General features: G+C 47.6%; 1 protein-coding gene and 1 long non-coding RNA gene across 2 annotated transcripts in view; one reads left to right on the top strand and one right to left on the bottom strand.

Moving 5' to 3' along the window:
- LOC148132658 (uncharacterized) overlaps window positions 1-20835 on the top strand; it is a 335548-nt gene extending 314713 nt beyond the window's left edge. Inside the window, exon 2 of the long non-coding RNA XR_015747713.1 lies at window positions 20356-20835. This is a non-coding gene — a long non-coding RNA (uncharacterized LOC148132658). The remainder of the gene's footprint in view (window positions 1-20355) is intronic.
- The window catches only part of MYO18A (myosin XVIIIA), a 222074-nt gene that overhangs the window by 144808 nt on the left and 53013 nt on the right, over window positions 1-24253 (bottom strand).

Genomic DNA, 24253 nt, shown 5'->3' with positions numbered 1-24253 from the left:
CCGATTGGAGAGGCTCACGCTCAAATTAAATGGGAAGGAAGAGTCAGGGCGTTACTTGGTCTGGGATAAGTGGTACATACAAGAAAAAAGGTATACAGGATCAATAAACCCAGGACACATACTAGATATAGTTGTACAATATTGAATGTATAATAATAACGATTTCAAGCTTCTTGTCTATTATATAAATATTATGAAGGCTCCATTCGATTAACCAATACAGTTTAGAATCCAATAGTAATAGCAGAATAATATATTATTTATTAATTAATAGGTAATTGATAAGGGATAAGGAATACTTGCCATGATTACTTATTACGGTTTACTATGAGCTATCAATCTTAATATCAAATGTAATAGAAAGAAATATGTTTATTGTTCTATTCATATGTTTATTGTTCTATTCTTAATATCAAATGTAATAGAAAGAAATATGTTTATTGTTCTATTCATATTCTTTCTATTTTTGTTCGTGTTTTAATCTTTTGTAAATAAAGTCTGTTTTAAAACTTAAAATAAAATAAAATAAAGTTCTGACAGGGGTACCCCAGGGGTACTTTATGATTCGGTTCCAAAAGTCCAGCGGTCAACCTTCCTTGTGGCCACATGACCACAGGTTGGGCGCTCGGCAACCGGCCTGCATTTATGGCGGGGCTGCAGTCGTATGACTGGTTTTTATGATATTAGTGACCCCCCCTCCCCGCAAATGGTATTTACTTCTGATTTTCAGCAAAAACACCAGAGTGGTCATTTTAATGATGCGCTCAACGACCAACCGACAACCAGAATGATCCTAACATCAAGGTCGGTTATCTGCATGATCCGTTTTATGACCGTCATGACTTGCAAACATACTAAGGGGGGGTGGCATGGCCTAGTGGGTGGAGCTCTCGCCTCACAGTCAGGAGGGGTCCTAGGTAGGGGGCAGATATTTCTCTCTGTGGGCAACCATGAGAATAGATCGGCCAAACAAAACTCCGCATCGGAGACTAGGAAAGGCATCCGGCCAGGAAACATTACGATCATTATTCCGTTGCTTTGCATGTACCCTCTGACAGCTTCTGCACCGGAGACAAACTCCATGCGTGTCAAAGCACACTTGGCCAAATAAAGTATTCAATCCCCATGGCCCACCTGACCTGACACCCCCCCCCTCCAAAAAAAAGCCTTATTGTGACCCACAAGTCAGCCTAGATTGGGTACAAACACAGATTTCACTTACGGGACCCTCCTCATTCCCATTTTTTTTCACAGGTAAACCTTTGTCTTCATCCTTAACCTGGAGGCGGGGTAGGGAGAGAAAGAGGTACGGTTTCGTTCGGCGGGCACGTCAGGAGTGTGTCAGAGCTGCATGCACACACGTGTGAACACACACACAGACACACATGCCGGCTTTTCCGCTTGCTTGTTCCCGAGGGTGTTTTGTGTTCCCTGCTTAGCGTGGGTTTTTCACAGGGCACGTGAGGGGCTACGAATAACCCAACTGGGTGGGTGGGTGGGGGGTCCCTGCTTTGACCATTTGCAGCTGGAGTTTAAATGTCACCCCTGAGGAGATTTGAGCAGGAAGGAAAACCAACAGCTGGATTGACAGCTGGATTTCAAGAAACCTCTCACCTGGCAATACTGATTCACTCAGTACCTGGCCCATAATTGCTCTCTCTTCACCTGTTCAGGTAGTCCTAAGACTTACAGCAGTTTCGTTTAGCGACGGTTCAAAGTTTACAACCGTGCTGGGAAAAGTGACTTTATTTTTTTTTTCCCATGCTTGCGACCGTTTGCAGGTCACGTGATCGAAACGCCGGGACGCTCAAGCCACCGACTTGTATTGACGACGGTCGCAGCCTCCCCGATCCCCCTTTTGGTGACCTTCTGACACGCCAAGTCCGCGGACTCACTTAACGACCGTGTGACTAACTGAAGGACAGCAGAGATTTCCCTTTAACAGCGGTGGCAAGAAAGGTTGTAAAACGGGGCAAAGCGCACTTAACCTAAGCTGTCTCACTTAGCAACGGAAATGTTGGGCTTGACTGTGGTCGTAAAGTCGGGGATTACCTGTAGCCGACGGCAGGGAATTACTGGAGTTTGCTAGGACCGTTCCTGACCACCGTAAAATGTTTCATTTAAAGCTTTTATATGACTTCCAGCTTGCCAGCTTTAAGACTCGCGGACTTCGACCATGTTGGCTCCGGAATTCTGGGAGTTGAAGTCCACAAGCCTTAAAGTTGCCAAGTTTGAAGACCCTTGATCTATTCTATCTTTCTATCTATTCTACCTCTCTTTCTCTATCTATTCTATCTATCTATCCTATCTTTCTCTCTCTTCCTCCCTCTATCTATTCTATCCCTTTCTCTCTATCTATTCTACCTCTCTTTCTCTATCTAGTCTATCTATCTATTCTATCTTTCTCTCTCCCCTTCCATCTATTCTATCTCTCTGTCTATTCTACCTCTCTTTATCTATTCTATCTATTCTATCTATTCTATTCTATCTTTCTCTCTCTCCCCCTCCCTCTATCTATCTATTCTATTTCTCTATCTATTCTATCTATTCTATCCATCTATTCTCTCTCTCTCTCTCTATTCTATCTTCCTCTCTCCCTCCCTCTATCTATCTATTCTATTTCCCTTTCTCCATCTATCTATTCTACCTCTCTTTCTCCCCCAGGGGTTTTCAAACTTGACAAACTTAAGGCTTGTGGACTTCCACTCCCAGAATTCCTCCTCCTCCAGCCATGTTGGCTCCGGAATTCTGGGAGTTGAAGTCCACAAGCCTTAAAGTGCCAAGTTTGAAGACCCTTGATCTATTCTATCTTTCTATCTATTCTACCTCTCTTTCTCTATCTATTCTATCTATCTATCCTATCTTTCTCTCTCTTCCTCCCTCTATCTATTCTATCCCTTTCTCTCTATCTATTCTACCTCTCTTTCTCTATCTATTCTATCTATCTATTCTATCTTTCTCTCTCCCCTTCCATCTATTCTATCTCTCTGTCTATTCTACCTCTCTTTATCTATTCTATTTATTCTATCTATCTATTCTACCTTTCTCTCTCTCCCCCTCCCTCTATCTATCTATTCTATCTATTTCTCTATCTATTCTATCTATTCTATCCATCTATTCTCTCTCTCTATTTATTCTATCTTTCTCTCTCTCTCCCTCCCTCTATCTATCTATTCTATCTATTTCCCTTTCTCTCTATCTATTCTACCTTTCTTTCTCCCCTAGGGGTTTTCAAACTTGACAAACTTAAGACTTGTGGACTTCCACTCCCAGAATTCCTCCTCCTCCAGCCATGTTGGCTCCGGAATTCTGGGAGTTGAAGTCCACAAGTCTTAAAGTTGCCAAGTTTGAAGACCCTTGATCTATTCTATCTTTCTCTCTATCTATTCTACCTCTCTTTCTCTATCTATTCTATCTATCTATCCTATCTTTCTCTCTCTTCCTCCCTCTATCTATTCTATCCCTTTCTCTCTATCTATTCTACCTCTCTTTCTCTATCTAGTCTATCTATCTATTCTATCTTTCTCTCTCCCCTTCCATCTATTCTATCTCTCTGTCTATTCTACCTCTCTTTATCTATTCTATCTATTCTATCTATCTATTCTATCTTTCTCTCTCTCCCCCTCCCTCTATCTATCTATTCTATCTATTTCTCTATCTATTCTATCCATCTATTCTCTCTCTCTCTCTATTCTATCTTTCTCTCTCCCTCCCTCTATCTATCTATTCTATCTATTTCCCTTTCTCTATCTATCTATTCTACCTCTCTTTCTCCCCCAGGGGTTTTCAAACTTGACAAACTTAAGACTTGTGGACTTCCACTCCCAGAATTCCTCCTCCTCCAGCCATGTTGGCTCCGGAATTCTGGGAGTTGAAGTCGACAAGTCTTAAAGTTGCCAAGTTTGAAGACCCTGATCTATTCTATCTTTCTATCTATTCTACCTCTCTTTCTCTATCTATTCTATCTATCTATCCTATCTTTCTCTCTCTTCCTCCCTCTATCTATTCTATCCCTTTCTCTCTATCTATTCTACCTCTCTTTTCTCTATCTAGTCTATCTATCTATCCTATCTTTCTCTCTCTTCCTCCCTCTATCTATTCTATCCCTTTCTCTCTATCTATTCTACCTCTCTTTCTCTATCTAGTCTATCTATCTATTCTATCTTTCTCTCTCCCCTTCCATCTATTCTATCTCTCTGTCTATTCTACCTCTCTTTATCTATTCTATCTATTCTATTCTATCTTTCTCTCTCTCCCCCTCCCTCTATCTATCTATTCTATCTATTTCTCTATCTATTCTATCTATTCTATCCATCTATTCTCTCTCTCTCTCTCTATTCTATCTTTCTCCCTCCCTCCCTCTATCTATCTATTCTATCTATTTCCCTTTCTCTATCTATCTATTCTACCTCTCTTTCTCCCCCAGGGGTTTTCAAACTTGACAAACTTAAGGCTTGTGGACTTCCACTCCCAGAATTCCTCCTCCAGCCATGTTAGCTCAGGAATTCTGGGAGTTGAAGTCCACAAGCCTTAAAGCTGCCAACTTTGAAAACCCTTGGAATAGAGAATAGATCACAGAAGGTTTTAGAATGTTATTTTGCTGTCCTATTTCCTTCATCTTAATTCTTCTTTTGGAAGAAAGGACCTGAACGGCTTGGCAAAAAATTAACAGAGTTGGAAGGGACCTTGTTAGGTCATCTAGTCCAACCCAAGCACCCACCCCCGCCCTGGAGGGGGAGCTGGCTGCAGCTTTTAAGAAGTTCACAAGAGCTTCTGCTTTTTAATAAAAGGTGCGAGCCGGAAAGGTGTTACCACGCTCTTCCTTATTTTAGTTTTATTTTAAATGAAAATGAATGAATGAAATGAATTAAATGAATGAAAGGAGAGAGAAGAGAGGAGAGAAGAGAAAAGAAGGAGGGAAAGAAAGGAGAATGGAAGGAGAGAGAAGAGAAGAAAAGAGAAGAGAAGAGAAGAGAAGAGAAGAGAAGAGAAGAGAAGAGAAGAGAAGGAGGGAGAGATGGAAGAAAGGAGAGTGAAAGGAGAGAGAGGAGAGAGGATAGAAAGAAGGAGGGAAAGAAAGGAGAATGGAAGGAGAGAGAAGAGAAGAGAAGAGAAGGAGGGAGAGATGGAAGAAAGGAGAGTGAAAGGAGAGAGAGAGAGGAAGAAAGAGAGAAAAGAAGGAGGGAAAGAAAGGAGAATGGAAGGAGAGAGAAGAGAAGAGAAGAGAAGGAGGGAGAGATGGAAGAAAGGAGAGTGAAAGGAGAGAGAGGAGAGAGAGAGGAGAGAAAAGAAGGAGGGAAAGAAAGGAGAATGGAAGGAGAGAGAAGAGAAGAGAAGAGAAGAGAAGGAGGGAGAGATGGAAGAAAGGAGAGTGAAAGGAGAGAGAGAGAGAGGAGAGAAGAGAAAAGAAGGAGGGAAAGAAAAGAGAATGGAAGGAGAGAGAGGAGAGGAAAAGAAGGAGGGAAAGAAGGAGGGAAAGAAAGGAGAATGGAAGGAGAGAGAGGAGAGGAAAAGAAGGAGGGAAAAAAGGAGAATTGGAAGGAGAGAGGAGAGAAGAGAATCATCGTGCTGGAATGAGGCCTTGGAGGTCATCTACTCCAACCCCTTGCCCAAAGCAGGAGACCTTCCTTCTTCCACCCTGGTCAACCCCAAGGACTTCCTGCCCTCTGTCCATGCCCTGGAGCAAAGAAATGACGCCCTCAACGGATACCGAAGTCTGAAAGCCCACTCCCCAAAGCTGTATTTCGGGGGTGGGGGGAGAGTTTTTCAGGATACCCCTGCAAAGGTTACCAGCACCACTCCTAAAAGGAGGCTCCCCTCCATCCACCCACCCACCCAAAAAAAACAACCCAGACACGCAGCCCCCAGCCATGCTTTGCCCACAACCCCATAAGTCACACAAAAAAGTGCAGTTAGTGAACAGAAAAGACTCTCATGCAAGTTATCCTCCCAGGTTTGGGCGAGGCGGCTAGGAGAAGCCGTTGAGGGAGGGGCTGCCCCTTGGCCCAGCAGAATTTGGGGAGGGGGAGCTATAGAAAAAGGGAAGAGGCTGATCTCTCTCCCCGGAAGGATCCAAGGCTGATCAGAGGCACACTCACACACACACACACACACACACCGTGGTTGTTGACAGAAACAATCTGGAGTTGGAGTGTTTCTGGCGGTGCCTGGCGCCGGAGCCCCTTCCCCTTTTTTGGGCATGCTCCCCCTTCCCCAACGTGTCAAAGCGTGCAAGGAAAGAAGGTGGGGGTGGGGGCGTGAGAAACACTAGCAGCCACACAACCACAACCACGGCACTTCCCTTTTGCTCCCAAAAGGCAAACCGCGATGAAAAGGCCATGGCGGCAGGCGCCCAAGAGGCTGGAAATCTGAAAGAACAGAAAGGAGAGAAGTTGGGAGAGAGAGAGGGAGGCTGGGAGGTCTTCTAGTCCAGCCCCTTCAACTCCCAGAATTCCCCAGCCGGAGGGGGTGTCCAACCTTGGCCACTTGAAGACTTGGTGGACTTCAACTCCAATTCTAGGGGCAATGGCTTGAAGTTGGTGGACTGAATTCCCCAGCCGGAGGGCATCATTGAAGCTGGGGACTCCTCCAAATTCCCCGAGGGGGGGTGTCCAACCTAGCCACTAAGATTGGGACTTCAACTCCAAATCCATTCCAGACAAATGGCTGACCAATCTCTTCTTGGAAAACTCCAGTGATGAGGGAACCCACAACTTCTGGAAGCAAGCCCTACCAATGATGGATTAATTGATTAATTGACACAATAAGAGAACTGGAAAGGGACCTTAGAGGTCTTCTAGTCCAGCCCCTCTGCTCAGGCTGTCCAATCTCTTTTTGCAAATCTCCAGTGATGAGGGAACCCACAACTTCGGGAGGCGAGCCGTTCGACGGATGGATTAATCATAGAAATTAATCAGTTGGAAGGGTCCTTGGAGGTCATCTAGTCCAACCCCCCCCGCTCGAGGAGTGTTTATTCCAAATATATTATATATATTTATATAATAAATAAATATATTAATATATATTTAAATATAATATATTAATAAATATACACTGCTCAAAAAAATAAAGGGAACACTTAAACAACACAATGTAACTCCAAGTCAATCCCACTTCTGTGAAATCAAACTGTCCACTTAGGTAGCAACACTGATTGACAATCCATTTCACATGCTGTTGTGCAAATGGAATGGACAACAGGTGGAAAGCATAGGCAGGTAGCAAGACATCCCCAATAAAGGAGTGGTTCTGCAGGTGGTGACCACAGACCACTTCTCAGTTCCTATGCTTTCTGGCTGATGGTTTGGTCACTTTTGAATGCTGGCGGTGCTGTCACTCTAGTGGTAGCATGAGACGGAGTCTACAACCCACACAAGTGGCTCAGGTAGTGCAGCTCATCCAGGATGGCACATCAATGCGAGCTGTGGCAAGAAGGTTTGCTGTGTCTGTCAGCGTAGTGTCCAGAGCATGGAGGCGCTACCAGGAGACAGGCCAGTACATCAGGAGACGTGGAAGGCCGTAGGAGGGCAACAACCCAGCATCAGGACTGCTACCTCCGCCTTTGTGCAAGGAGGGACAGCAGGAGCATTGCCAGAGCCCTGCAAAATGACCTCCAGCGGGCCACAAATGTGCATGTGGCTATAGAAACAGACTCCATGAGGGTGGTATGAGGACCCGATGTCCACAGGTGGGGGTTGTGCTTACAGCCCAACCCCGTGCAGGACGTTTAGCATTTGCCAGAGAACACCAAGATTGGCAAATTCGCCACTGGCGCCCTGTGCTCTTCACAGATGAAAGCAGGTTCACACTGAGCACATGTGACAGACGTGACAGGGTCTGGAGACACCATGGAGAACGTTCTGCTGCCTGCAACATCCTCCAGCATGACCGGTTTGGCAGTGGGTCAGTAATGGTGTGGGGTGGCATTTCTTTAGGGGGCCGCACAGCCCTCCATGTGCTCGCCAGAGGTAGCCTGACTGCCACTAGGTACCGAGATGAGATCCTCAGTCCCCTTGTGAGACCATATGCTGGTCCGGTTGGCCCTGGGTTCCTCCTAATGCACAACAATGCTAGACCTCATGCGGCTGGAGTGTGTCAGCAGTTCCTGCAAGACGAAGGCATGGATGCGATGGACTGGCCCGCCTGTTCCCCAGACCTGAATCCAATTGAGCACATCTGGGACATCATGTCTCGCTCCATCCACCAACGCCACGTTGCACCACAGACTGTCCAGGAGTTGGGGGATGCTTTAGTCCAGGTGTGGGAGGAGATCCCTCAGGAGACCATCTGCCACCTCATCAGGAGCATGCCCAGGCGTTGTAGGGAGGTCATACAGGCATGTGGACGCCACACACACACTACTGAGCCTCATTTTGACTTGTTTTAAGGACATGACATCAAAGTTGGATCAGCCTGTAGTGTTTTTTCCCACTTTAATTTTGAGTGTAACTCCAAATCCAGACCTCCATGGGTTGCTAAGTTTGATTTCCATTGATAATTTTGGTGTGATTTTGTTGTCAGCACATTCAACTATGTAATGAAGAAAGTATTTAATAAGAATATTTCATTCATTCAGATCTAGGATGTCTTATTTTTGTGTTCCCTTTATTTTTTTGAGCAGTGTATTATACAGTATATATTATATTAGCCTCTACCTAGGATCGAACTCCTAATTGTGAGGCGAGAGCTCCGCCTCTAGGCCACAAGTTAATTAATTAATTGATTTATACAATAAGAGAACCGGTGAGCCGGTCACTAAGCATCCGAATTTGAGTCAGCTGACCACAGGGGATGCTGCAATGGTCGTTAAATGTGAAAAGCGGTCATAACTCCCTTTTTTCAATGCCGTCGTGACTTGGAACTGTCACTAAACGAACTGTTGCAAGTTGAGGGCGACCTGCAGTTCACCCAGGCTGTCTTGAGGGCTTTTGCCCTGCACTGCCTGCTGGGTCAGTATCTCTTCCTGCGGCTTTGAAAGGAGGTCCTCGACTTACAACAGTTCCGTTTAGTGACCGTTCAAACTTACAACAGCACTGAAAAAAGGGACTCCGGACCATTTTTCACACTTACGACCAATGTCCCCGGGGTGGTGGTCACGGGATCAAAATTCAGACGCTGGGCAACTGACTCGTAGTTATGATGGTCGCAGCATCCCGGGCTCACATGATCCCCTTTTGCGACCTTTTTGTGGGAGCGCCATCACTTGAGACTTTTAAGAAGAGATTGGACTGCCATCTGTCAGAAATGGTGTAAGGTCTCTCGCTTGGGTGGCGGGGTTGGACTAGATGACCTACAAGGTCCCTTCCAACTCTGATTATCTGTTATTCTGACCTTTGGACAAGCAAAGTCATTGGGGATGCGAGATTCGCTTAACGACCGTGTCACTAGCTGAACTATAGTGATTCGCTTAACAATGGTGGCAAGGAAGGTCGTAAAAGAGGGGAAAAAACCACAACTGTTTTGTTTAGCAATGGAAATTGTGAGCTCAATGTTGGTCGTAAGTTGAGGACAGCCCCCAAAATCAAGGGTGACAATATTCTCTCGGGGTCTGAGGTGTCTGAGCCGTTCCCATGGGTGGGATTCAAATTTCTTAACAGTTCTGTGGGCGTGGCCTAATTTGTGGTGGCTTGGTGGTCATGTGACTGGCTGGGCATGGCTTGTATGTAAATATTATAATTATTTATGTAAATATTGAATTTTTAATTTAAAAAAAGAGCAACTTTTTCCCAAAACCAGGCAAAGCAAGCAGGCAGATTGAGTTGCTTCCAGAATCACAGATTCATTCAGAGATCTATCTTTCTGCCATCTGCTACCTGAGTCTGCACTGAAAAATAGAAGCTTCCGTCCTAAGGAAGGTTCGGCTCTGCTTTTAGATTAGCTAGAAAGCAAGAAATCCAACTATTTTCTGCTTTGTAGCTAATCTAAATCTCCCGGCACAGCAGAACAGCTGATGGTTGGGGGGAAAGGAAAAATAGCAAGTTACCAAACACTTTTCCACCCCAAATTTTACTCTGTGCCCCAATGCACACCCTGACAAATCCTTGGGTCTTTCTGCCTTTGTTGTCCATTTGTTTCGCTCTCTCTGGCCAGCCTGGAACCACCGTATTTCCAGCAATGGCAGAACAGCTGGAAACTTAGCAAGCTGTTTGACCAGGATAATAAATGAGGCACAGGTGGACTGTAAAGCAAACAGCTGTTAACAAGGTTAACCTCCCCGGGTGGGAGGTGAATCCCCCTTATTCCAGGGGCTGTTGTGCTAACTAAGTAGTTAGGGGGTTGTCTGGAGTATATAGAGGGCCATATTTTGGCTTTCACCCCGATTGCAAAACAGGCAGCTACACAATCTCTTTAACTTCCTACCAAGCCACGATTGCAAACCACGGGTAAGCTCCTAAATGTAACTGCTTTTCGGTGGGCCCTCCCAAACTGTCTGGAAACCGCAAGGCCGAGAACCTAAATGCAAAGTGCAAAACATTTCCTGCCGAATTTCAACAGGAAAAAAAAAAAACATCTTTTGGTTAAGAAGAAGCATTTATTACAGCTGTGTTTCTCAAGGTTGACAAGTCGAAGACGGGTAGGACTTCAGGTCCCATAATTCCTGGCTGGGGAATTCTGGGAATTGGAAGTCCATCCAGGTTGAGTGACATTGCCGTAAAAAAATTTGCACCAAGACAAATTCCTTGTGTGTCCAATCACAGTTGGCCAATAAAGAATTCAATTCTGTTCTGTTCTGTTCTGTTCTATTCTATTCTATTCTATTCTATTCTATTCTATTCTATTCTATTCTATTCTATTCTATTCTATTCTATTCTATTCTATTCTATTCTACTCTATTCTCTACTCTTCTATTCTATTCTATTCTATTCTATTCTATTCTATTCTATTCTTCTATTCTATTCCATTCTATTCTATTCTATTCTATTCTATTTATATTCCTTTATTCTATTCTATTCTCAATAAAGATTCTATTCTATTCTATTCTATTCTATTCTCAATAAAGATTCTATTCTATTCTGTTCTATTCTATTCTCAATAAAGATTCTATTCTATTCTATTCTATTCTATTCTCAATAAAGATTCTATTCTATTCTATTCTCAATAAAGATTCTATTCTATTCTATTCTATTCTATTCTATTCTATTCTATTCTATTCTATTGTACTCTACTCTACTCTACTCTATTCTATTCTATTCTAATTTGTATTCTATTCTATATTCTATTCCATTCCATTCCACTCCACTCCACTCCACTCCACTCCACTCCACTCTACTCTGAATTCAATTCAATTCTACTCTACTCTACTCTACTCTACAAGACTAGCCAAAAATGCACTCCAAATCTTGCTATATACTCCGTCCACTTTGCTAAAACAAGTATTAAAACAGCCTCCCGTTCCCGATTCTGGGCAGGGGGGACTTACCCCCAGGCTATTATACAGAGCCCAAGACCTTCCCCCCTTGCTAAGGCCCATTTCCCAAATATGTTGGCGTTTCTGGATCCACCCGCTAGGCTTCGCCACTAAGACACCCCGACACACACACACCCCGGTCAACAGAGGGACAATGCCCAGCGAAATGCGGCAGGGTCTCCACAGCTTAAGAGAGAGTAGTAGGTGATCCAGGGAGACTTCGAGGCAAAGTGGATTCCCCAAATCCCCGAGGGGGGCGTTTTCCTGACCTACCGGATCCCTTTCCTGTGTTTTGCCAAGGGGATTATTCTGAGAGGCTGACTCAGGTGCCCCCCACGGGTTGGCAAACCCTGGCATTGCTTAAGGGCCCTAAACAAGGGAGGTGAGTAGAGCCACAAACCCCTGGCAGACCCTGTGTCCCTCCACTCTCAGCATGCCGGTGGGCACACCAAGGAGCGGCTTTTAAGAAGGCTTAGTCATCGGTGGTCCCGCCGGCCCTCGTGGCCTACGGCCTTTCAGAGCCAAGGAAGGCCAGGCAAACACACACACACACACACACCCAGTTTAATGGGGCTCTCTTCCCATCCCTTTCTCTCCAAAGATCGGAAGGAATCAGGAAACAGGCCGTGAAAAGAGGCGGAAACCCGGAGCCGACAGATACAACCAGGAGAAAGCCAGGGGTTGATCCGTCTGTCCCAACCAAGACAGGAACCCCAAGAAAAAAAACCCCACCTCCTCCAGCCACATCTTTTGGACGGGGACCACAGGCTTCCTCTTCCACCGAAGAGAAGAAAGGAGAACCAGCAAGGAGCGGGGAGCGTGGCCATTCTCCCCACCCAGAGCCCAGGTGGAAAAAAACCCACACGGCCTGCCAGTGTGGGAGGTGTGCCAGGGGGGCACAGGTGCCCCATAAAGAGGTCTAGGGTTCCGGGGCCGAGAAGTCAAAGTGGCCATTAAACCCCCCCCCAAAAAAAGAATCACAGGCCGGAAAAAGTTTGCCAAACTCTCTCCACTCCACGGCTTGATATATTTTAAGCCCACCCGTGGCTCCCACCACCGTGTGTCCAAACTGCCCAATCGCCAGACCGGAACAGGGGAGACTGGGGAATCCTTACCTAGCACTGGGGGCCCCGAGGCCCAGAGACTTCGGTGGGGGCTGAGCAGGCGTCCCGGCAAGGCTCCGGCCAAAGAAAGAGCGAGCGAAAGGCGATAGGCGAAAGGAGCCGAGGGCCCAGCGAAAGGACAGCTGAGCTGATATGGACCGGCTATTTTTAGGCGTGAATGTCAGGCGGGCACCGTAGGAGGAGGAGGAGGAGGAGGAGGAGGAGGAGGAGGGAGGGGTCTTGCTGCCCAGTTGCCCCCTGATCTCCACCCAGAACAAGCTGGACTTTTGACAACCGGTAGTGTGGCGGAGTGGGGGGGAGAAAGCCGTTAAAGGAAGAGACGGAGGTACGAGAGGAAGTGATGTGTGTGCTACTACGGCTGGCAGCCGCGAGGAGCTGGCATCCTCTCGGCGTGCTGCCGTCCCTTCCTTGACATCTCACCCAGCTGGACGGTGCGATGCGCGTGCAACCACCCCCCAAAAAAAAATACAAGGAAGCTACAGTGGTGGAAGTTTCCTGCCATGCGCACCGATGCCCCAACCGGCGAACGGTAGCCGCTTTCCTTCCTCGGGATCAGAGGCCTTGGTGGCAAGGATACGACCCAAAATGGTGGGCATTCCACCATCCCTGGAGGCTCTTCAAGGAGAGATTGTCTGAAAGGGGTATGGGCTCTCCGGCTTGAGCGGGTTGGACTAGATGACCTCCAGGGGGACCCCTTCCCGCTCTTTTTTTTTTTTTGTTTATTCCGTAAGCGTTTTCGTCCTCGCGCGGAATAAAAAAACGGTGCCCCAAATGTCGGCTTGCTTCAAGCGGAGAAAGTTCGCGGAGCCAAGTTTTTTTGTCCCCCATTTTTACGACGGCGGCTCTTGTCCACGGCCGTTAAAGGAATCGACGAGGCCGTTGTTAAAAGATTAAGGGCTCCCTCCCAGAATTATCCCAGCATGCTTTAAGACTGGGGTGTGGGGGGGTGTTTGAGACTTCAATTCCCAGAATTCCACCTGTTTTAAAGGGGGCCAAGATTCAAAAGGGGTAGATCAGGGTGTCCAACCTTGGCAACTTTAAGACTTGTGGACTTCAACTCCCAGAATTCCACCTGTTTTAAAGGGGGCCAAGATTCAAAAGGGGGTAGATCAGGGGTGTCCAACTTTGGCAACTTTAAGACTTGTGGACTTCAACTCCCAGAATTCCACCTGTTTTAAAGGGGGCCAAGATTCAAAAGGGGTAGATCAGGGTGTCCAACTTTGGCAACTTTAAGACTTGTGGACTTCAACTCCCAGAATTCCACCTGTTTTAAAGGGGGCCAAGATTCAAAAGGGGGTAGATCAGGGGTGTCCAACCTTGGCCACTTTAAGACTTGTGGACTTCAACTCCCAGAATTCCTCAGCCAGCTTTGCTGGCTGAGAATTCTGGGAGTTGAAGTCCCCAAGTCTTAAAGTTGAATTCTGGGAGTTGAAGTCCACAAGTCTTAAAGTGGCCAAGGTTGGACACTCCTGGCGAGATAGACCGATTCACCGGGAGCAGGGGGGTAAGCACACACCTCCAGCCACAGCAGCAGCTCCCCAATAATGGAGTGAAGCCCCCTCAAAATCCGGGGAGCCTCTCAGATCTGAACCCACATTACGTATCTGATATTAGCACAATTGAGAAAGTCCAGAAATATTTCACAAGGAGAGTTCTCCACTCTTCTACTCGTTGTAGAATACCTTATGCCCCCAGACTTGAAATTCTAGAACTAGAAAACCTTGAATTACGCCGCCTTCGGTCTGATTTAAGCATGGTATATAAAATCATACATTGCAATGTCCTACCTGTCAATGAATACTTCAGCTTCAACCATAACAACACAAGAGCACACAATAGATACAAACTCAAGGTTAATCGCACCAAACTTGATTGCAGGAAATACGACTTCAGCCACAGAGTGGTCAATGTCTGGAATACTCTACCCGACTCTGTAGTTTCTTCCCCAAACCCCAAATACTTTAACCTTAGACTGTCTACTATTGACCTCACCCCTTTCCTAAGAGGTCTGTAGGGGCGTGCATAAGCGCACCAACGTGCCTACCGTCCCTGTCCTATTGTTTCTTTTATTTTTTTTATATGTACCCATTTCATGTATCCATAACTATGTATACACTTATACTTATTATCTTGTAAACAATTGGCAAATCAAATAAATAAAATAAAATAAATAAATAAATAAATTCGCTCAACGCCTGGCGTCTCTCTCCTCCCCGTCTCTCTGTCTCCAGGCCAAAGGGCTGAGCGCCTGTGCTATAATTAGGCCCATCCGAGGCAGGAGGCCAAGACATGAAGGGGGGGGGGTCTGGGCATGGGGGTAGGGGGTGGAGGGAGAGCAGGGGGGGGCTCTCCAAGCAGCCCCTCCTCTGGCCAAGGCAGGCATGCTCCAGGCAAGGGAGGGGTCTTTGTTGGGCCAGAGCCCCTCTCCCTCTTGTGGGACCCTCGGAGGTTGGGGGGCAACTGAAGGAAGCTCTGCTGGAGACAGGACTCCCCCCACCCACCTGCTTTTCCCTCGGACCCCCCCATTTCTGCTTCCCCCACAGGAGATTCCAACCATGCACTTTTATTGCTTTTAAAAATAACTCAAGGCGGACCAGAGGCTGAATCTTCCTTTCTCCTAGCTTTCCCCCCCCCTTCAACAACAACCCTGTGAGGTGGTTTGGGCTGAAAGAGAGAGACTGCCTCGAAGTCACCCAGTTGGCTTTCATGCCCTAAGGCAGGACTAGAACTCCCAGTCTCCTGGGGATTGGCGCAAAGTCACCAAGCTGGCTTTTGTGGCCTAAGGCCGGATTTGAACTCATGGACTCTTCCTTTCTTGTCTGGGAGACCAGGTTATAGCTGGGTGACTATGGGCCAATCACCAGGTGACTGGGAGTTCTAGTCCTGCCTTAGGCATGAACGCCGAGTGGGTGACTTTGGGCCAATCACCAGGTGACTGGGAGTTCTAGTCCCGCCTTAGACATGAAAGCCGACTGGGTGACTTTTGGCCAATCACCAGGAGACTGGGAGTTCTAGTCCCACCTTAGACATGAAAGCCGACTGGGTGACTTTGGGTCAATCACCAGGTGACTGGGAGTTCTAGTCCCGCCTTAGGCATGAAAGCCAACTGGGTGACTTTGGGCCAATCACCAGGAGACTGGGAGTTCTAGTCCCACCTTAGACATGAAAGCCGACTGGGTGACTTTGGGTCAATCACCAGGTGACTGGGAGTTCTAGTCCCGCCTTAGGCATGAAAGCCAACTGGGTGACTTTGGGCCAATCACCAGGTGACTGGGAGTTCTAGTCCCACCTTAGACATGAAAGCCGACTGGGTGACTTTGGGCCGATCACCAGGAGACTGGGAGTTCTAGTCCCACCTTAGACATGAAAGCCGACTGGGTGACTTTGGGTCAATCACCAGGTGACTGGGAGTTCTAGTCCCGCCTTAGGCATGAAAGCCAACTGGGTGACTTTGGGCGATCACCAGGTGACTGGGAGTTCTAGTCCCGCCTTAGGCATGAAAGCCAACTGGGTGACTTTGGGCCGATCACCAGGAGACTGGGAGTTCTAGTCCCGCCTTAGGCATGAAAGCCAACTGGGTGACTTTGGGCGATCACCAGGAGACTGGGAGTTCTAGTCCCGCCTTAGGCATGAAAGCCAACTGGGTGACTTTGGGCCGATCACCAGGTGACTGGGAGTTCTAGTCCCGCCTTAGGCATGAAAGCCAACTGGGTGACTTTGGGCGATCACCAGGTGACTGGGAGTTCTAGTCCCGCCTTAGGCATGAATGCCAAGTGGGTGACTTTGGGCCAATCACCAGGTGACTCGGAGTTCTAGTCCTGCCTTAGGCATGAATGCCAAGTGGGTGACTTTTCAGCCAATCACCAGGAGACAGGGAGTTCTAGTCCCGCCTTAGGCATGAAAGCCGACTGGGTGACTTTGGGCCAATCACCAGGAAACTGGGAGTTCTAGTCCCACCTTAGGCATGAAAGCCAACTGGGTGACTTAGGGCCAATCACCAGGAGACGGTGAGTTCTAGTCCGCCTTAGGCATGAATGCCAACTGGGTGACTTTGGGCCAATCACCAGGAGACTGGGAGTTCTAGTCCCGCCTTAGGCATGAAAGCCAACTGGGTGACTTTGGGCCAATCACCAGGAAACTGGGAGTTCTAGTCCCGCCTTAGGCATGAAAGCCAACTGGGTGACTTTGGGCGATCACCAGGTGACAGTGAGTTCTAGTCCTGCCTTAGGCATGAAAGCCAACTGGGTGACTTTGGGCCGATCACCAGGTGACTGGGAGTTCTAGTCCCGCCTTAGGCATGAAAGCCAACTGGGTGACTTTGGGCCAATCACCAGGAGACGGGGAGTTCTAGTCCCACCTTAGGCATGAAAGCCAACTGGGTGACTTTGGGCCAATCACCAGGAGACGGTGAGTTCTAGTCCCGCCTTAGGCATGAAAGCCAACTGGGTGACTTTGGGCCAATCACCAGGAGACGGTGAGTTCTAGTCCCACCTTAGGCATGAAAGCCAACTGGGTGACTTTGGGCCAATCACCAGGAAACTGGGAGTTCTAGTCCCGCCTTAGGCATGAAAGCCAACTGGGTGACTTTGGGCCAATCACCAGGAAACTGGGAGTTCTAGTCCCGCCTTAGGCATGAAAGCCAACTGGGTGACTTTGGGCCAATCACCAGGAAACTGGGAGTTCTAGTCCCGCCTTAGGCATGAAAGCCAACTGGGTGACTTTGGGCCAATCACCAGGAGACTGGGAGTTCTAGTCCCGCCTTAGGCATGAAAGCCAACTGGGTGAGGCAGGGATTTCTTTGGGTTTGGCCAGTCTAGAGAAAAGAAGGACGGGGGGACGACAGGATAGCAGCCTTCCAGGATTTGAGGGCTGCCCACAAAGAGGAAGAGGGGGTCAAATTATTCTCCAAAGCATTCAGAAAGCAAGACAAGAAATAATGGAGGGAAATTCATCGAGGAGAGAAGCAACCTGGAACGAAGGAGAAACTTCCAAATAATTAACCAGCGGAACTGCTTGCCACCAGAAGTTGTGGGTGCTCCCAACACTGGAGGCTTTTCAGAAGAGACTGGGCAGCCATTTGGCTGAAATGGTCGAGGGTCTCCTGTTTGAGTTGGGGTTGGACTAGATGACCTCAAGGTCCCTTCCAGCTTTATTCTGACTGATCACAGCTGCACTGCTACAAAAAGGCATATAGGCACCTTCTGAAATGCAATCGCCTGACTGCAGGAGGGGTGGCTATTGGTGATTTTAATCCGGGGCCTAAGCAGCCTTGGGGAGGTCCGTCATAACTTCAGCCACACGGTCGTAAGTCTGCCTGTAGCAGGGCTGCTCTGTTATATTTGAACACTGACTCAATAGCCGTGCTTCGCTACGAAACTATGTCATCGGGCTTAGTTGTGGGGGAGGAAAATAAGGGGGGGAATTCTGCCTCTGCCCTACCAACATCCATCTGGCTAGCATCTTGTCAGTGTGTGAGAGAGTTGAGGGCTGTTTGGAAACTGAAAGCATATTTGCTGTGTGAGCAAGGAGACAGCAAGGAGCCTGGGCGTGGCTTAGCTCAACTGTTCTGCACTAAAGCTGCTTGGTGCTATGAAACTGAAATTGAAACTCCTCTCCTCTGCTTGTGTTTTGCATTTGGAAGAGATTTCTTCTCAGGTGGGGAGGGGAGTAGAACTCCTTAGCATCAGAGCTAAGGATAATATTATTATTATTATTATTAATAATAATAATAATAATAATAATAATAATAATAATAATAATAATAATAATGGAAATACTCTAAATGCTCTGAGGGTCCTTTGGAAAAACCCTTTCTTAGGGAGCCCCTAGAAGCCAAGAGGAACCTACGGGCCAAATTTCAAGTTTGTAGGCTTTACGGTGCTGGAGATTTTGTGATGACGCATGAGGGGTATTTCAATAGAAGAAATAGATAAGATAGAAGACAAGAAATAAAACCAACTGCTGTGTGCTGGCGCCACCTGCTGGTCAAACAAGGGAGCAGAGGAAACAAACACCCCTTGGGTAGGGGGGGGTCTCAACCCAGCATCCCGTTTTCATGTGCAGGCATGTTCATGCCAGACACGGCAATAACAAATGAAAGCATTGTGAGAAGTGAGGATTTACACTGCAGTAGTGAGGCCACACTTGCAAAATTGCATCCAGTTGTGGTGGCTGTGATGCAAAAAAAAAAGATGTTTAAGATACTAGCAAATATTAAGATCATTAGGGGGGGCCAGGGGCTAAAACAAGGGAAGAATAGTTGCTGGAACTGGGCATGTTTAGTTTAATGTAAAGAAGAATTAAGGGGGGAGAGCATCTTGCAATATTCGAGTGCTGGTACCCCTTTATAAGGCCCTGGAAAGGCCACCCTTGGAATCCTGCATCCAGTGTTGGTCATCACACATTAAAAAAGAAGATGTTGAGACTCTGGAAAAAGCACAGAGAAGAGCAACCAGGAGGATGAGGGGACTGGAGGCTGAAACATACGATGGACGGTTGCAGGACCTGGGCCTGGCTAGTCTAGTCTGTCTATCTGTCTCTTTCTTTCTCCCTATCTCTCTATCTATCCATCCATCCATCCATCCATCCATCTATATCTCTGTGTATCTGTCTGTCTGTCTGTCTGTCTGTCTGTCTGTCTGTCTGTCTGTCTGTCTCTCTATCATCTAACTATATCTATCTATCTATCCATCCGTCTATCTATCTATCTGCCTGCCTATCTATCCATCTATCTATCTTTCTATCATCTATCTATCTATCTATCCATCTATCTATCTATCCATCTATCTATCCATCCATCCATCCATCCATCTATATCTGTTTATCCATCCATCCATCCATCCATCCATCCATCCATATCTGTGTTTATCCATCCATCCATCCATCCATCTATCTATCCATCTATATCTGTTTATCCATCCATCCATCCATCCATCCATCCATCCATCCATCTATATCTCTGTGTGTCTGTTTATCCATCCATCTATCTATCCATCTATATCTGTTTATCCATCCATCCATCCATCCATCCATATCTCTGTGTTTATCCATCCATCCATCCATCCATCTATCTATCCATCTATATCTGTTTATCCATCCATCCATCCATCCATCTATCTATATCTGTGTGTCTGTTTATCCATCCATCCATCCATCTATCCATCCATCTATATCTCTGTGTGTCTGTTTATCCATCTATCCATCCATCCATCTATCTTACTATATCTGTGTGTCTGTTTATCCATCCATCCATCCATCTATCTATCCATCTATCTATCCATCTATATCTCTGTGTGTCCGTCCGTCCATCCATCCATCCATCCATCCTTAGTAAGGCCACACCTAGAGTCCTGCATCCAGTATAAAAAAAGATGTTGAGACTCTAGAAAAAGTGCAGAGAAGAGCCACAAAGAGGATTAGCGAACTGGAGGCTAAAACACGCAATGAATGTGAGAGAAAAGAATTACAATTTTACTCTTTTATAATGGATTTTTTTAATGTAGCTAGACTAGGAGGTTCTTCCCTGCTCTTCCTGATGCTTTTCTGTTCGCTTCCTCTTCTTCTTTTTCTGCATCAAACCCCCACCCTAAGACCTAAAATGTGTTCAGTCGTGCATTGTTCTAAGGGACATCCTCCCAAGGTAAAAGCCCAGCACTAAAACAAGATAAGACACTGAAACACAGAAAACAATGTCATGCTTGTAGCTCATAGTTAATCTCATTTTAGAATATAGAGAATAAGGGTGTGTGTGGGAGTGTGTGGGGGGCTTCTTAGGCCTGGTGTGTTCTGTGCAAGGGTATAAAATGTATTGTTTGAAGATGGAAGCTTGCTCTTTGTTAGGAATAACAAGGTTACCTAACGTAGTTTGGGTAAAATAATATATATAAACTATGATAGTAAGTTTAAGTGTGTGTCACTTTAAACTGCAAAGCATGTAATTTTGGGTGCGGTTGTAAAACCGCCATAAGAGGGAGCAAGAGAACTTGCTTGTTTTTGCTTGCTGACTATGCTGGATTGATGGTTTGCTAACTGGGTGTTCCCTGCTCCTGAGTTTTTTGAACCTCGAAGGAAGAAAGGAGGTTTGACTTCTTTATATCTCTACTGCGAGAAGATATATTACTGGACTGATATTTGTAAGTTTACTGACCTCTTTTTCGACACTGGACTTTGCAACTGAATAATCCCCGGACGGACTGAACTAGTGAATGATATATGGACTGTTTTTGACTATGCTAAAAACTCTTACTGGAATAAACTATTTAACTAGCACAGTGTATCTGTTTTACTGAGTGTAAGCTACAAAAACGTTTATCTCACATATTTGCCTGCCTGCCTGACTGCCGTGCAGGTTCTGCTAGGGTGTATCCCTAACACTCTTCTTGTACCCTGTTCACTTTGGAAGGGACTTGAAGGCCTGTTTGCAAACGCTTATTTTCTTGAATCAACCTTTGAATGGTGAACCAGATCTGTCTTCATGTTGTGAGTATTGAATCATTCAAGGTCTCACATCTTACCAATGGTTGTAGGAACCGGGCCTGGCTAGTCTAGGGAAGAGAAGGACCAGGGGGGGGACAGGAGAGTATCTTCCAGTATTGGAGGGGCTGCCCCAAAGAAGAAAAGGGAACGTGGTGGCTCGGTGGCTAAGACGCTGAGCTTGTCGATCAGAAAAGTTCGGCAGTTTGGCGGTTCGAATCCCTAGCGTTACCAGTGTCACCGAGTGAGCTCCCGTGGCTTGTTCCAGATTCTTCCAACCGAGCAGTTGAAAGCATGTTAAAAAAAAATGATAAGTAAAAAATAGGGACCCCCTTGGTGGGAAGGGAACAGCGTTCTATGCGCCTTGGGCAGCGTTTAGTCCTGCTGGCCACATGACCACGGAGATGTCTTCGGACAGCGCTGGCTCTTCGGGTTTGCAACGGCGATGAGCAGCGCCCCTAAGAGCTGTGATGGTGAACCTATGGCATGTGTGCTATAGGTGGCATGCAGAGCCATTTGTGCCGGCACGTGAGCTGCAGGCAAACTTACCTCACTGTGCTTGTGCACACCTCACAGCTGATTTTAGGCCAGTTTGAGGCCTTTTTCGACCTCCTGGAGGCTTCAGGAAGGCTTCTGCAGGCTTTTCAGGATGAAAACTAGGCCTGTTTCATTACTTCCTGTTTTTCAGAAATTAACGGAAGTGACGAAATGGGCCTGAATGCAAGTTTCAACCTGAAACCAGCCTCCTGTGAGGCACAGCGATAAGGGCAGAGGGCAGGTGGGGTTCGTGTGCAAGGGGGTGTGGGGAGGCACATTGCCCTGGCCCCGCGAGATTGGCCTGGCCCAGGAGCCCAAAAGGGTTAGCCACCACGGCCCTAGAGCCAGGAACGACTAGCGTGGATGCGCGAGGGGCACCTTTACCTTTTTCCCAAAGAAGAGGGGGCTGGTCAACCTGTTCTCCAAACCCCCTGAAGGCAGGACGAGAAACAATGGATGGAAACTAACCAAGGAGAGAAGCAACAGGGAATTAAGGAGAAACTTCCAAACAGGGAGGACAATGAACCAGTGGAACTGCGGGCCACCAGAAATTGTGGTTGCTGCAACACCGGAGGCTTTTAAGAAGAGACTGGACAGGCAATTGTCTGAAATGGCGTAGGGTCTCCTGCTTGAGCAAGGGGGCTGGACTGGATGACCTCCCAGGTCCCTTCCAACTCCCATCATTCTGTACAGGTTGTCCTGGACTTCCCGCCGTGAATAATGGCACTGGAAAAAAAAGCGAACACGATCGTTTTGCCACGCTGACGGCCGTCATAGCATCCCCACGGCCACGGGAGCAAAAGCCGGACCCCTGGCAACTTGACTCGTACTTATGACGGGGGGGGGTCACGTAATGGCCCCCCTCTTGCGACCTTCTGACCAGCGAAGTCCATGGGAGAAAAAAGCCCGATTCGCTTTAACCATCGCGTGTGAACTCCCTCCACAATGGCCGTGGTTCGCTTAAGCAAGGGGGCCAGGAAAGCCGCAAAATGGGGTCAACGTTTCGCTCAGCAAGGGAAAACTTAACAGGTAACCAGAGTTGGAAGGGACCTTGGAGGTCATCTAGTCCAACCACCCGCTTCCACCCGAGTAGGAGACCTTACACCATTTCTGACAGATGGGACTGGCAGTCCAGTCTCTTCTGGAAAGCCTCCAGGGATGAAGCTCCTGCAAGTTCTGAATAACAGAATAATAACAGAATAAGGGAGTTGGAAGGGACCTCATAGGTCATCTAGTCCAACCCCCCCACACAAGCAGGAGGCCCTACACCATTTCTGACAGACGGCAGTCCAGTCTCTTCTTGAAAGCCTCCAGCTGTAAAAAACCCCTCCGTTTTAATTAATTCAGAATAGAGTTTGGAAGGGGCCTTGGAGGTCATCTAGTCCAACCCCCTGCCCAAGCGAGAGACCCGAGACCGTTTCAGATTAACAGACAGATTAACAGAGTTTGGACAGGTCATCTAGTCCAACCCCTGCCCAAGCGGGAGACCTTTCAGATTAACCAGAGATTAACAGAGTCGGAAGGGGCCTCCTAGTCCAACCCCTGCCCAAGCGGGAGACCGTTTCAGATTAACCAGACAGATTAACGTTTGGAAGGGCCTTGGAGATTAACCAGACCGAGATAATCAGAGATTAACAGAGTTTGAAGGGACCTTGGAGGTCATCCAGCCCAACCCCCCGCCCAAGCAGGGAGACCCTACACCGTTTCTGACAGACGGGAGTCCAGCCTCTTCTTGAAAGCCTCCAGGGATGAAGCTCCCCACCACTTCCGAGGCCAAACTTGGCCTCCATGGTGGCCGTAAAGCCGGGGACGGTCTGTATTCCTGTATCCTGGTGCCCGTGTGAGCCCCTCTGCGTCTCCTTCCCTTCCTGCTCCTGCACAGCCCCCCCTCTGATCCGCCCACCCACCCACACACCCCCACTCAGCCACGCGGGGGCAGGAGCTCCCCTGGAAAGAGCAGCCAGAGTGGGGGGAGGGGGAGGAATGACCCCCCATGGACAGGAGAGCTGACTCAGCAGGGTCTCTGGGAGATCTGCCCCCCCCCTTCCTGGGCGTCACCCCTTCCTGTTTGTCTCACATTCCGGGGGAAGGATGCTGCTCCAAGAGAGGAAGGGAGACGGTGCAGTCAATTCCTGCCCCTCCTTCCCAGGCCCTCCTCCACCCACCGGCCCTGCTGAGCGGGCCAAGAGAGCAAGGAGGGGGAGCTGGGAGGGGGGGGTCAGAGAGGCTCTGCTCTAGTGGACTGGCAGGGAGCTCTTCTCCCCCCCCCCGCCCCGGACCCTTGGTGAGGGGGCAGCAGGGAGAAAGGGGAGCAAGGGGTGGTCAGCCAGTGACCCTCAGAGGGGACAGCCTGCTGAAGAAGAAGCACCAGTGGCACACATGGGATGGATGGATGGATGAAGATAGAAGGGGGAAAGGATAAAAGAGGGAGGGACAAAGGAAGGGGGGGAGGGAGGGGGGAAGGAAGGGAAAAGAGAAAGAAAGAGAGAGAGAGAAAGAGGGAGAGAAAGAAAGAGGGAGGGAAGGAAGGAAGGAAGGAAGGAGAAAAGAGGAAGGAGAAAAACATGAATGAATAAATGAATGAATGAATGAATGAATGAATGAATGAATGAATGAATGAATGAATGAATGGAAGAGGGCTGAGGGCAGGAGGGGAGGACAGCTAGAAAGAAAGGGGAGAGAGAGAAAGAAAGGGAAGGAAGGAAGGAAGGAA

Source organism: Notechis scutatus, chromosome 1, assembly GCF_049901735.1.
Source record: "Notechis scutatus isolate UNSWTSFEM ecotype Mainland chromosome 1, rNotScu1.2, whole genome shotgun sequence".
In the NCBI taxonomy this organism is placed as follows: domain Eukaryota; kingdom Metazoa; phylum Chordata; class Lepidosauria; order Squamata; family Elapidae; genus Notechis; species Notechis scutatus.
This window is presented reverse-complemented; position numbering and strand designations above follow the sequence as displayed.